The sequence below is a fragment of the Pygocentrus nattereri genome, chromosome 26 (assembly GCF_015220715.1).
Source record: "Pygocentrus nattereri isolate fPygNat1 chromosome 26, fPygNat1.pri, whole genome shotgun sequence".
NCBI classification, from domain to species: Eukaryota; Metazoa; Chordata; class Actinopteri; order Characiformes; family Serrasalmidae; genus Pygocentrus; species Pygocentrus nattereri.
The window spans coordinates 12049098-12064396 of NC_051236.1; positions in this window are offsets into that span (position 1 = coordinate 12049098).

A 15299-nucleotide genomic window follows, 5' to 3' on the forward strand; every position below is an offset into this window, starting at 1 on the left:
CACTGTGGACTGCCAGCAGAGAGAGAGAGAGAGAGAGAGCAGCTACATCTGATATCTAGAGCAAACAAGCATTTAGTCAGGTTGGGTTTAATTTACTCTATTCATGAGCTTAAGCCTAATTCAATTTGCTAACTCAATATTTCCATGCTCATATGGATGTGCAGTGCATAATGAAGTGAAGCAATGGCAGTAACACCAAAGCAGGGCCAGATTCTTATTTAATCGTTAGGCTGAGCTACTGTACATGTCCATTTGTGCTGTTGTGTGTTTGAAATATCAATACGAAGTAATTATAGTTGCTTGTGAGCTGTGAAATTTCCTCCAAATTCTGGGGACGTTTATTATTGATAGTCACTGAGAGTGATTATATTCAAGCCAATATGTCCATACTTTGCGCTGCAACTGATAAACTGAGATGGGGCAGGACCAATTATTGGAGGCCCTATGCAAAATGTTACCCTAGAGGCCTCCCTCCCTTTTGGAAAACCTGACTTATCTTAGTAATTGCTTGCTATTTTGTTTGTTGTCCTAAAGAAAATAATAATTCATTTGAAAAAAAAACTTTAAAACTAAATTATCTTTGATGTTTTATTCAATGTGCAACATAGAATGTCTGGACCCAAGCAGCTGATATCTGTCTTACATTAATCAAAATGGACACATCTGAGCAGCTGTTATATTTGATAATACTTCACACAAAAATAAGAACATTTTGTACAGTTAAGCTGCACTTAAAACACAAAGATACACTAGTAAATAAACAACCTATACAGTGCACATCATCTCTTATGGTAGCTGCATGCAATAAACAGATGTAGCGAATGCAGTAATATAATCATTTTGTTTTGTGTGAATTTATTCATTTTACTTTTAACATTTATATTTCTTATATTGTATATTTCTTGATTATTATGTGTATACTTTGGAGAATTGTTTAATTAATAACATCACCTGACCACGTCAGTAGTTAGGTCATCAGTTGGTCACATGATGCACTTTGGGAAAAAGTGTGAGTTTCGTTTAATAGTTAGTCGGTGTGTGCAAGCGATGTATAAAAGACAAAGAACTGTGAAATATGAAGAAATGGACGTCTAGCAATGCCAAACCTTCTGGTTGGAGGTGCACACGGTATGATCATTTGAGTGAAATATTCTTATGTCTGTATGTGTGTGTAAATTAGGTCGGAGAGCATTAACGTTTTATGTAACAATTTGAACATTTAAACAATTCATAGACCGGAACATGATGGTTTCGTTGATGTGTATTGTATTTTATTTCAGTGTTCACGGTGGTCTTGGAAGTTGTGAGACAGAAAATTCCCATAATAAAACTTTTGAACCATCAGTCGGAGCGCGGCACCTTTATCAATCAATGAACAAAAGGTTGGGATCAGCTATAACAGATGTTCTTGTTTTAGATACCAAGCACCTCACTGGCCTGGCTGGTAACTCACTCACTCATGTTTAGCAAACTGACGTGTTGCAGTTACTCACAAAGTTGAATAGAGCTGAACTTCCTCACATCACTCAGATTGTTTGCTTCACTGCAGCAACTGCCATTTCACTGCTTTCTTGCTAACTCTCACTGCGGTTGAATGACTTTCAGCTGCATTGTCATTTTCGTTGCACGCAGGCTAAGGCCAGAAACATACTTCATGCAAGTATGGGAACGCATATGCTTCAGGCTATACAAGCATGATTTTGTGTGTTGATGCATTCTACAATGCAATTCATGACACAACACAAGCACCAGTTGCATTCTGATCATTGCAAAAATGGACTCTATAGCAACAGCCGAGCCTGACCAAACTCTTATACTGCCAGTGTGCTTTCGTCCAGTCAACAGTCACAGCAAACCAGCAGTTCGACAGGTCTCTCATGAGGCTGGTTCACAAGTAAAACACATATATGATAAATCACCATGTGTTTATTCCAGTAGTACACAATGACCCCTTAAAATCCCAGATTTATTACATATTAAGGCTTATTATTTAGTAACTGCATGGATTACATTGCAAACTGGTTGAGTTATTCTTCCATTATAGAAGTGTGTAGTAAACCTTTGGACCCACTGGGGGGTCTAAACATCTCAGTTCTCTTATGTCCACATATTTAGTTGTTGTTGGAATAACAGTAGATCTGTTTTACAAATAGATTTGTCTTCTATTGAGCACTGAATGTTTTACCCACCACAGTAATGGAATAATACACACTGAGTTTGTACAGAAGGACTGTACATTTGTAGTGCATTGACCAGGTGTCGTCATTTGCATACATGTTCTTGCATTGATTATGTTGTGGTACTATTTGAATTCTGGTTGGACAGGAGGGGCAGGGAGGATCCTTGCTCTGCATGATCCAATCAAATCCCTTCATATATAGAGAGGGTGAGGCTCACTTTGTCAGTTACATTGATAGATCTTTTTGACAACCACCTAACTATCTGATGAGGACACTGATACTACTTTACTTTTTCTAACAATGCAAAGCAATGTTGTGGAGGCCCCCTCCAATGCAGAGACACTAGGCAACTGCCTATTGCCCCTATAGCTGACATGGGCTCACCTGGGTTGGCCAGATTTATCAAATCACTGCAATGAGCTACTGTACATGGCTCTGTTGTGTGTATGTGTAATCTATATGCAGTAAATCATAGTTGCTTATGACCTGTGAAGTTTCCTACAACTAATTCTGGAGACTTTTATTGCTGATAGTCATTGATAGTGGTTATATATTCAAGTCATGAGAGAGAAACCTTCATTCTAATTCACTCTGAGACACACATCTACAGACACGCTGTTTTTGCTGTGTCTGGTTGTTTGGAGACATGTGCTGAGAGAAGAGATGCACCTGTCTTTGCCCTTTGACCTGCGGAGAATATCCATGCTGTTTGATTGATAGAGGAGGCAGTGAGGTCAGACGTTCACCTCCTCCGGCGTCAGCTCCAGCATCGAAAGTACTTGCCTCTAAAACTCTGATGTCCTTAATGAGACTATCGTGTAATTAACAAATGTTTGATGCAATTAATGTTAGTGTGCCAGGGCTGGACAGTTGCTTGTCATTAGGTACTTCTCTGTGACACCTGTGATTACCGTTAATTACCTCACAGGTGAGGCTTTGGTCAGCCTGCCACAAAACCCAGTGCAGCTGTGTCACCACTGCGTTCCATACATACTGCAATTATGAGTGTATAAGAGTGAATATCCTAATTTTCTTCCATTCATAATCCAGCATTATTGCAAAAACATAAAACATCCTACCATTAAAGGGGAATTCCACTGATTTTCCAAAATTCCTATTATCAGAATTTCTGCATAATTCAGTTGTTAAGTACAGTCATTCAGAGCAGTTTAATGTAAAATTGGTCAATGTAGAGAAACTTATTCTCACCACTTACTTACAGTGGTGATGATAGGAACCAGGGGTTGTGATGTCTACAAAGCAAATATAGCAACTTCATTTACCATCCGAATTACCAAACTGTTTATGGTTTTCCGACTTCTGGTTCCTACCACCTCCACTGTGAACAATTCTGACTGCATATTTCACATCAAACCACTCAGAATGAATTTACATCTTAATAATAGAATTGTGCAAAAAAAAAGATTTCTTTTGAAGAATCAGCAAAAAATTAAACATGCACATTTTTCTCCTTACTTCATACAGTCAATCAACCACAAATAAACAAAACTAAGGACAACATTTAGGTTTCAAGATGGTTCATAATACCTTTTTTTTAGCTATGTGCTGTACCTTTTGTCCATTTTTATAGATAGCCTATGTTATACAGTGTCAGAGACAACATATACAAGGTTATATTAAATTACTTAACTACTTGTGGAAAGTGTGATAATTTAGAAATGTAGTTTCTGTGAAGCTCATTGGTTGATTTTAAGCTTCTATTATTCTTGTACACACCCAGTTCCAAAAAATTGGGACAGAAAGTAACATTCAAGTAAAAGCAGAAAGTATCTGTATTTGAGCAAAAACAATAAAAAGACAAGATATGTAATGTTTCTTTAATGTAAACCTTATTATTATTATTATTATTATTATTATTATTTTGTAAATATACATTAATTCTGAAATTGCTGCCTCCAACATGCCCCAATAAAGTTAGGACAGGACCAGTTTAAGACTAGAAACACTTAAATATGTACATCTTAAACTGGTGATGCAATACTATTTGGGTATAAAAGGAGCATCCAGGGAATGCTTAGTCCTCTATGATGAAAACAGAATGGTGAAAATGCATTAGCAAAAAATCCATCAGTTTAAAAATTCAATTTCTTAGCCAGCAAAGGCAAGAGTTTCAGGTATTTCACTCACCACAGTGCATATTAACATCAAAAGATCCAGATAACCCAGAGAAATCTCTCTGCACAGTGGACAAAGCAGAAAACCACAACTGAGCTCCTGTGACCTTCGACCCCTCAGACAGCATTGTGTTTAAAATCTGCATGTTTCTGTGATGGATAAAACTGTATGGGTTCAGGAATTATTTGGTCAATAAGCACCATTAAAAGCTGCATCCACAAATGCAGGTTAAGACTGTACTATGCAGTGTGGAAGTCATACATAAACATAAAGAAATACGACTGACTTCTCTGGGCTCGAGTTCATCTGAAATGGACTGCTGAACAGTGAAATATGTATTGTGGTCAGATGAGTCAAATTTTCAACTTTTCTGTTCATAGAAATAATGGACGCTGTACTCTTTGGATCAAACGAGAAACTGACCATCCAGACTGTGGATGCTAGCCTGGCCTGCCTGCAGTCCAAACCTGTCTCCCATTGAAAATGTGAATCTTTAAGCTCAATAAACAACATCAAAGACCCTGTTTATACATGGTCACTTTATGTGTCATATCAGGATGAAATCTGGATAAGGCCGAGCCACATAAAAATGCAAGTGTAAACGCAACGAAGACACATTTAAAAAAGATACAAATCTGATTGCTTAAACCAGGTCAGGAGGTGGTCTGAGGCATTTGAGCCACATGTTATAGTGTAAATACATCTGTCTCTCCAAGACACGTTAGATAACCAAAAAGCTTCCCGGTACAACCAAAAACTCCTCCCCATGCAGTACGTCATGTGGTGCATGATCCATGCCTATAGGGCCCATGGTTGGGGAAACTAAATGTAGCGATATGGACGGACACTACTGTGCAAAACAAACTGCAGAGGAAGAGACTAAGGAGAGAAATGAATTGGCAGTTGTTTGCTGCATAATGAACGCATTTCCATATTCCGTCCCACACACCAATCAGATTTAGGTCCAACTAACCATTGACATGTTTGACTACCAAATGTAAATGAATGTGGCTAATATCTCGGATACAATTCAGGTACTAGACACATGCAGTGACCAGGTTGCACTACTGAAGACTTACAACAGAAGAATGGCAAAAAAAATCCACCTTTAAACTGGATCACTTTGTGCCTTCAAATTCATATAGTGCTGTTAAAAGGTGGTAAACATGCTCCTGTCCCAGCTTTTTTGGAACTTGTTGCAGGAAACAATGTTGGAATAAGTGTATATTTACATAAAACTATGAAGTTCATAATATAAAACATCAAATACTGTGTTTTCGTACTGTTTTTAATGGAAAACAGTTCCAAACAGGGCAAACAGTTTCCTAATCACTGCTTTCTGCTTTCATTAGTATTTCATTTCACTTACTGCCCAATCTTTTTTGAAGCTGTGTTTGTAGCTCCAGCACAAAACTAAAGAAGCCCAACAGACAGAAGTACAGGAAGGGGAATGATTTGTGAGTTAAATTTTTACCAAATTATTCCTTTAAATTAAAGCCAACACATCCAGAAAAACACAGCACCTTACATCAACGTGAATGAATAGGAGAAAGCTATTGTATATGAAAAACACAGCTATGCTATCATATCGTATATCTGTGACAGCTCGCTTCTCTTTCTTTTTTTTTAAAAAGGTATAAGTGAGAGGATATGTCCTTGTGCAATTCCCAGCCAGGCTGATGAGGACGGGTGTTTGGGTGATCCAGAGCCTGAGAGACAGAATGAGATGCATTAAGGTAGGAGAGGAAAACCAAAAATGCACCTGCTTCCCACGTTCCGCTCTGCTTATACAGCTACATGAGCACAATGGCTATTGTTCCCTAAAGGATTGTGCTCATCTGTTCAATAGCCGTCTGCTGGAAATATAAATGTTTTTCTTCTTTCTGTCTCTGATTCAGTTGGCAGGAAGGTCAACACACACGTACACCAGTGTCCACACACTCAGATGCACTCTGCTGTTCCAATGGAACCTGTTATACATCACCATGACCTCAAGTCCCCATGGCAACGCTGGGGTCACACCCCTTTCTGTGGTTAGAGACACATTAGATCGCACGGATCGCATAAATGTTGGACCCGGTGTGTATGTGAGTGTGTGTACATTAGACGACCTCCTCGCACAAGACCTCCATAAATGTTGAAGCAGATGAGTGTGTGTGTGTGTGGGTGTGTAGGTGTGTGGGTGTGTGTGTGTGGGTGTGTGTGTGTATGTGTTTCACTGTGAGAAGATACACTTTCATACAAGCAGCAATGATGGAAACCCAAACTCAGCCCCTTTTAGCACTAATAATTAATACCCCCTCTCTACCTGTCTTTTTCTCTTTCTTTTCCTCTCTTTCTCTCTCTCTTTCCATCTCCATCTCACTCCTTGTCTTTCTTTTTCTCTATCTCCTTTCTCTTTCTCTCACTTTCACTTCCCCCTCTTTCTTTGTCTCCCTTCCTCTCTAATTATTTTTTCTCTTTCTGTCTCCTTCTCTCATCTTTCTTTCTCCTTTTTATCTCTCTTTTTCCTTTCTTTCTTTTTCTTTCTTTCTTTCTTTCTTACTTTCTTTCTTTTCTCTCTCTCATACTTTATCCGTTTCTTTTTCCATTTTTCTGTCTCCCTCCCTCTTTTTCTTCCTCCCTCTCTATCCCCTCTCTCCTTCCCCCTGTCTTTTCTCTCTTTCTCCTTTCTCTCTCCCTTTCTGTTCCCCATTTGTCTCCCACCCACCCTCTCCCTTTTTTCTCACTCTTTCTCTTTCTTCTCTCTCTCTCCTCTCTTACTTTCTTCATTTCGCTTTCCATCTTTGTCTCTCCTCTCCCTTTTGCACCTTCCATCTACCCTCTTTCTTTCTCCTTTTATTCTTTCTCTCTCCCTTTCTTTTTCCCCATTTGTCTCCCTCTCTCTCTTTTTTCCTCTCTCTCTCTCTCTCTCTCTCTCTCTCTCTCTCTCTCTCTCTCTCTCTCTCTCTCTCTCTCTCTCTCTCCTTCTCTCTCCTTGCATGGTTAAATGGCCACTTCAGAGGCTGTTACTATGGCAATCTTCAAACACAGGGTCTAATCCACATGATGTTATTTGCATAAACAGGATATTTTTTCTTTAAAACTGAAAGGAGTAATGAATTATTAGAAACTCCAGCTTTAGCTGAAGCAGAAGGGCTGTGAGGACGATTCAGGGCAGACAGTCTCAGATGCAGCTGTTAATTATCATCTGCATGTTGTGATTCATCCTTTGATTTGGATGATGCGTCATGAGTCGTTCTGTACTTTTGATCATGTTTTTAAGACATTTTTAATCATTTTGGTCACACTTTATTTTGATGGTCCCCTGTAGCTTATCTATAAATATTCAAATTATTAACAGAATGTCTTATCAACAGCATATAGAGTTAGAGTTAGGACCAGGGCTGGGTTAGGATTAGGAATAAGTTTAAAGTTTAACTTAAGTTACTTAAGTTACAGTGTAGGTTGTGGGTTTAGGTTAAAGTAACTGAGTGGTAAATCTAGAGTTACGGAAAAGTGAAAGTGAATTTTAAAAGGTGATTTCCACCAGACTTTCAAAATTTCTGCTTAATTAAATAGTTAATATGTAAACAAAGTCATTCAGAGAGGTTTGATGTAAAATGCTCTGTTCTAGAGAAGCTTACACACACACACATATATGTGTGTGGTTATGTATGGTTCCTGTCTGTGGTTCCTATCCCTATCACTGTAAATAAATCTGAGTGGGTGACTTTTTCTAGAATGAAAAAAACCACCCTGAATGACTACATCTCATTATCATTATTATTGTCTTCTTAAATCATTGATGCAGTTGCAGTAGGGAAAGCAGAGAGAAAGCCCAGATGACCCTGTCCCCTGCAACTTCCTCCAGTTCATTCTGAGGGATGCAGAGCAGCCTTCAGGCCAACTTGGAGATATAAACCAGTAGCAGATCTACTTAAAGCTCCTTCTGAATGACTGAGCTCCTCAACCTGTCAAATAGAGTGTGGCCCACCACCCTGCTCATTTCCCCAATCAATCTCGTACAGTGACTCTTTCGCCTGCATGTGTTAATCTATTGAGACTGTAATGTGCTTAATTTGAAAAATCTGAACTCAATGTCGGGTTGTGTCCCAACACTTTTGCCTATATAATGTATTTAGCTCGGTGCTAAGGATTACAGTGTGTGTGTGTGTGTGTGTGTGTGTATCTGTTTACATATGTGTGTGTGTATTTATGTGTATGTAATGCCTGAATTAATACTTAAAAAGTCAGACGTGTCGAGGCAGACTTTGTGGGAATTTTTCCCACACCATACATCTTTGCTCATTACATCACATACACAGGCCTGGCTTGATTTTTAGAACTCAAGTGCAAAATTATACTGATGAAGATATGATGAAACTAGTAGATAATTCACTCACATCCTCAGAAGAAACATCCTTCACAAAGTTTTAGTTCTCTCTGAATTACTCTTTCAACATGTTCATCAGATTTATCTGCGCAGGGAAGGGGTCTGAAGCACTGCCCACTTTACAAAATGTTCTTCCACACATTGCATGTAATTACACATTTCCACCAGGGAGGTCCCCAAATCCCCAGAACTAGTGTAGCACAAAAGGTCTACTAGTTTACATAGTGTAGCTATAACTCAACCAAGCAAGAAAAGATTTGACCACAGTGGCCAAAACAAGCATTCAGTACATAATATAAAGCAAGTCATAGAGGTAGTAGATGCAATTAGACTACACTAATAAATATAATAAAGACCTCTGTAAATATCTGTAGACTCCTTGTTAATTTTATGGTTTCATCTTTAGCTTTGTTGACTGATCCCATTCAGTAGTCTACAGAAGAGTATTTCCAAAAGTATGTCAGTAAAAGGGAATTTTTGCCTTTTGCTAGGTTATTATCATCTTGAGATGAGACTCCTGAAAACCTTATTAAGTTATTAGTGACTGTAAACTGCGGTTTCTGCAATATTACAATAGTCTCACTGTTGCATTGCTTTTGGGCCAAATTTTTGAAAACATGTTTCATGAAAGCATATGAAAAAACACATCATGAATAGTTGAAAAACCTCACCATGTGTAGCCAGTTTGCTTGTTTTGTTTTGGGGAGTTTTTGTTTACAAAAGCTGTAGACTGGCAGGTGCACAGTGTGCACAGGAAAGAGAGGAGTTTTAAACAGTGACATTTCAAGCTGTTTGCAAACTTAAATAATTTTTTTTCTCTCATATGTAGAGTTATTTTGAAGATAACATTTCCTTCCAACAGTGACAAAATCACTCATTAATGCTCATACCAAAGTGTCTGTGTCATAATTGCATTTTCCATCAGAGTGTTCGACCCCTATCACTTCTCCTCCCTGAAAAAGAGAACGAGAAGGCTCAATAGAAGAAAGGAGAAGAAGCTCTCCAAATAATAACATGAATAATGTCTGGATATTAAAGGATATTATTGCAGCCATTTACTATCCACCAGGATAATGAATTTATCACTTTATGGCAAAATATTATAATGGAATTATCACAAGGTGTTATGAAGACACTTCGAAAAGTCATTACAAATGGAATTATGTGTCTTTTTGCTTCTTTCTCATTTTCTTATTCGTATAGATTAGGAGAATAAATGAACAGATACACACTCTCGAAGTCTCTCTCTCTCAGTCTCTCTCTTTCTCTCTCTCTCTCATTCTGTCTCTCTCTCTCAGTCTCTCTCTTTCTCTCTCTCTCTCATTCTGTCTCTCTCTCTCTTTGAAAACTGTTTTTTTTTTTAGTTCAGTGATGTTCACTTTCCTCCTTTTTTGGCCGAGCTGAGAGAATGGCCTGCAGGGATCCGCACAATCTGATTGAGAATTAAAAATATATTGCTGCCCATATCAAGCTCTCTGTCTCTTTCTCTTTCCTTTTTCCCTCTCTCAGTCTTACAAGATGCCTGCAAAAACACATCCTGCAAATCACACTCTCATAATCTTTTTTTGAGTTGTTTTATTTTGCGCTTGTAGAATTTTTTTCTTTGTTATTTATTTTATTTAGCTGCTTCATTTGTGGAAGGAGTGTAAATAGTTTAATCCACTTTATATATCAAGCTAAGAACTTACTACATGAAGGGAGCAACCATACTTAGCATCATTTTACTGTAACTTACCATCTTACTGTAACTTCTACCTAGCAAATCAATACCTGCACGTATAGACTGATATCTTGTACATGTTCTATCCATGTGTACAACTACACATATCATAGCTTTTATTTCATAACATATTACTGTACAAACTGTACATCAGCAGTTGGGAGGGCAGAAAATCCCAGACCCTGTCCCCCGCAACTTCCTCCAACTCATTCCCAGGGCCCCCGAGCCACTCCCAGGCCAACTTGGATACGTAACCCCTCCAGCAGGTCCTAGGATGACCCTGGGGTCTTGTCCCAGCAAACCATACTGGGTACACCCCCACTGGAAGGCGTCCAGGGGGCATCCAGATCAGATGCCCAGGCCACCTCAACTAGCTCCTCTCAATGTGGAGGAGTAGTGGCTCCATTCTGAGCTCCTCCCAGATGACAGAGCTCCTCACCCTATCATGTAGAGTGTAGCCCGCCACCCTGCAAAGAAAGCTCATTTCTACCGCTTGTATTCGTCATCTCATTCTTTCAGTCATTACCCACAGCTCATGACCATAGATGAGGGTCAAGATGTAGACCGACTAGTAAACAGAGAGCTTTGCCTTATGGCTCAGCTCCCACTTCACCACTTCAGTCCAGTACAGTGACCGCTTTACTGCTGCACGCCTGTCCCAGCCGATTTCATGATCCCTCTTCCCATCACTCGTGAACAAGACCCCGAGACACTTCTCCTCCAAGGAAAACCTTTTATGTCCATATATATATATATTTATATACATTTTCTAATATTTCAATTTTTTTTTTAAACTGAGACAGACAGCTTATGTTCTTAACATCAAGGCTAAAGATAACTAGTGGATACAGCACTTCACCATAGTCATTGTTTTGGCTTTGAATTGAATGATTCAGTGTAAAACTGCAGTATGAAAAGTAAATAAAGTCTTACTTAATTGTCTGTGTTTCCAGTAACATAAAATCCGGTGGTAAATGTGTGGCAATATTAGCTTGATGTTAGCACAATACAGGTAAATGCAAAGAGATGCTAGTGAAAATTATCAGTTGCAATGGTAGTTTGGTGTGCAAAACTACTTAAACGTTGAAGGATTCCACATTGAACATTGCTATATTATACAATATTTTCATTATTCAATGTTCCATATTTGTCATTGTATGACAGTTAATTATAGCCTTGCAAGCTGATTGTTTGAGAGGCATTCTAACCGTGCTGATATTTCGCCATAACCTCATGGGTTTTTCACAAACACTCTATCACTCCACTGAGAAACCATTGCTAATCAATGACTTTGCACCTGTAGGAGCCATTTGAATGTTTTTACTTATTACTTTGCCACAAACAGAAAATTGATACATCTGATTTGGTTAGACTCTGAAGATGAGACTACATTAAATTCCAAAACTGTCAGTTGGTATTGTGAGGAGCTAGAGAACAAACTGCTGGCTGTGCAGTGAGTGAACAGAGCTTGTTACTCTGACGTAGCAAAAAGCTGCTTGTTAAGGAATTATAATTTGGCGGACAGAACTGGTGACATTAAAACGTATTAAATGCCGCGTGTTTATTCGGCCCAGTTTATTTATTTCTTACTTTTAATTTATTTATTTAATTTATTTAACCATTACGTAAAAGCAATAGAACACTCAAGGTCAGGCGTTATCGTGAAAACGCACTCCCTATCATGTTCTATTGCTTAATTATTCTATGACAAATTTCATTTTATTTAAAAAGTTCATGAAATGACTGCAATATACACTGATGAACAACTGAAAGTTCTTCTCTTTCAGCAGTCAACAGTTACTTGCCAATAATAGCCTATTAGAAGAATAAAACTATATTTCTTTGTAGATGAATTGTTTATTGCCATTTATTATAAGTTAAAATGTTTATTGAAAATGTGTACTCATATATATTTTTATGGTCACAGTTTTAAAAATGTAATAAGGCCATGCGTGACAGTGATTTATCACAGGTAAAGGGTGTTGTTAAGCACAATACAAAACCTAAATGTCTCTGACTCATGTTAAAATAAAATTACTGTAATGTACAGCCTCAAATGACTTATTACTTTATTATATGAATCGTTTATGTGTTCTAGAAGTACTAATGATGAATCATTTTACGAAATGTAATCACAATATGATTGCCATAGTATATCATTTTGCACATGTTTACGCGATACTGTGCAAAACGATGTAGAACATTTATTTCTTGTCAAAGTAAATATCAGTACCACATGGAACAGAAAAGGAAACCACAATTGGCAAAGTTCTCATTCCCTCTCTGGAATATTGCCTTTGTGAAAGTCACCTTTTCAGCCACTAATATTTTAAGTAAGTATCTTGAGGTTTTCATACATTGTTCATTCGTATTCTGCCTTGTTGAATGCACTGCATGAGTCTATTGCTATGACTAGAATGACTAGAAGGCCTTTAAAATCACAAGCTAAATGTATAGTCAAACTGTCTCTCTCTCTCTCCCTCTGACCATCCCCCCCATCTCTTTTTCAGCTGAAGTGTGGGACTCGTCTGCGCTCTCAGGCCATGCCTACCACCATCTCTCTCCTTTATTTAATTAATTAATTTATTGCATATAATCTCATTTCTGAATGCCAAAGGGAACCTGAGACAATAGGAACCTCCTTTAATGAGACTCTCAGGCCTGGCGCTCCATAATTCTCTTTGATAGACTCCCATATTGCAAAATCAATTTCCTTCCACCTTCTCTGACTTGTAAATAATATATCTTAGCTTGAGCGGCGCAACACACTTTCTGCCTGAATCAACTGCCTGTGGCCTATAGACCGACCCACCAGCACTACAGTTCCATCACAGAGGGGGTTTGTATTATTCATTGGAGTTATTATTATTGACACTATTATTATGTTCTTTCAGGGATGTGAGACCTCTGCTGGGTGAGATATGTCTCTCATTCGAACAGAAACCGCTCAATACCTTCCATCATCATTTACACAACTGATCGAAGAGGGAAATGAAACCTTTGCTCCAAGAGTGTCTTCTCTTCTCTTCTTCCTGTTTCTTTTGTTCTCTTCTTCTCAGCTTATTTCTTTTATTCTCTTCTCTTCTTCCTATCTCTTCTCTTCTTCCTATTTCTTCTCTTCTCATCTTCTTTTATTCTCTTCTCTTCTTCCTATCTCTTCTCTCCTTCCTATTTCTTCTCTTCTCATCTTCTTTTATTCTCTTCTCTTCTTCCTATCTCTTCTCTCCTTCCTATTTCTTCTCTTCTCATCTTCTTTTATTCTCTTCTCTTCTTCCTATCTCTTCTCTTCTTCATATTTCTTCTCTTCTTACTATTTCTTCTCTTCTCATCTTATTTCTTTTATTCTCTTCTCTTCTCAACCTATTTCTTTTATTCTCTTCTCTTTTTCCTATCTGTTCTCTCCTTCCTATTTCTTCTCTTCTCATCTTCTTTTATTCTCTTCTCTTCTTCCTATCTCTTCTCTTCTCTTCTTCCTATTTCTTCTCTTCTCAACCTATTTCTTCTCTTCATTCTATTTCTTCTGTTCTCTTCTTCTCATCTTATTTCTTCTCTTCTCTTCTCTTCATCCTATTTCTTTTATTCTCTTCTTTTCTCTTCTCTTCTTACTATCTCTTCTCTTCTTATTATTTCTTTTCTTCTCTTCTTCTCATCTTATTTCTTTTATACTCTTCTCTTCTTCCAATTTAATATCTTCTCTTCATCCTATTTCTTCTCTTCTCTTCTTACTCTCTTCTCTTCTTCATAGGAAGTGAAGTAGGATGAGAAAAGAGGGGGAGATAAGAAAAGAAGAGAAAAATAGGATGAGAAGATCCCATTTTTCTCTTCTTTTCTTATCTCCTCTTTTCCTCTTTTCTCATCCTACTCGCTTCTCATTCATTCTCTTCTTATTTCCTCTGTTTTATTTTCTTCTCATTCTCTCCTTCTCCTCTTCTCATTACATGTCACTTCTTCTGTTCTCTTCTCTTCCTTTTTCTTTGGTTCTTCTCTTCTGTCTTCTTCTCTTCATATTTTTTCTCCTCTCATCCTGTCTCATCCTATTTCTTCTCTTTTCTCTGCTTCTCTTCCAACTTTTCTTTTATTGTGTTCTGTCGTTCTTCTCTTTTGATTTCCTCTGTTTTCTTCTCCTCTTCTCATCCTATTTTATCTCTTCTTTTTTGTTGTCTCCTATTCTGTTCTCTTCTCTTCCTATTTCTTTGGTTCTTCTTTTCTCATCACTTCATATTTTTTCTCATCTCATTCTGTGTCCTTCCTATTCTTCTCTTCTTGTTTCATTCTATTTATTTTCTCTCATTTTTCTTCTCTACTACTCATTTCTTCTTGTCTCTTCCTATTTCTCTTCTTAGTTCTCCTCTTCTCATCCTATTTGTTATCTTCTTGTGTCCTCTTCTCTGTCTTATCCTCTTTTTTGTTGTATTTGTTATTTTCTCATTCCATCTCCTGTCTTCTCCTCACTCCTTCTCTTGTTTCATTCTAATCCAATTTTATTTTTTCTCTTCTTCTCTTCCTGTTTCTTTTCTTCACTTTTTCAACATTCTCTTCTCTTATGCTTCATTATCTTCTCCTCTCTTCTCCATCCTTCTTCTTTCCTGTTTTCCTCTTTTCTCTTGTTATTTCATCCTTTTTTCTCTTCTCCCTTTTCTATTGTTTTTTTTCTGTCCTCACTTTTACAATTTTTTTTACTATCCCATGATTTTTCATACTCTTCAACCACACACAGACGTCTTCCCTCTCTGAGCATGTGAGTGATCGTTTGATCATGCCTGGTAGTGACTGAATAAGCGACCGTTTGCTCTCCTCTGTGCTGAGCTCTGATGAATAGCTCAGCATGGGTGCAATGATACAAAGTTCAAGAAGGGAAACGAGTACCAGCTAGCCATGAATGCATGAA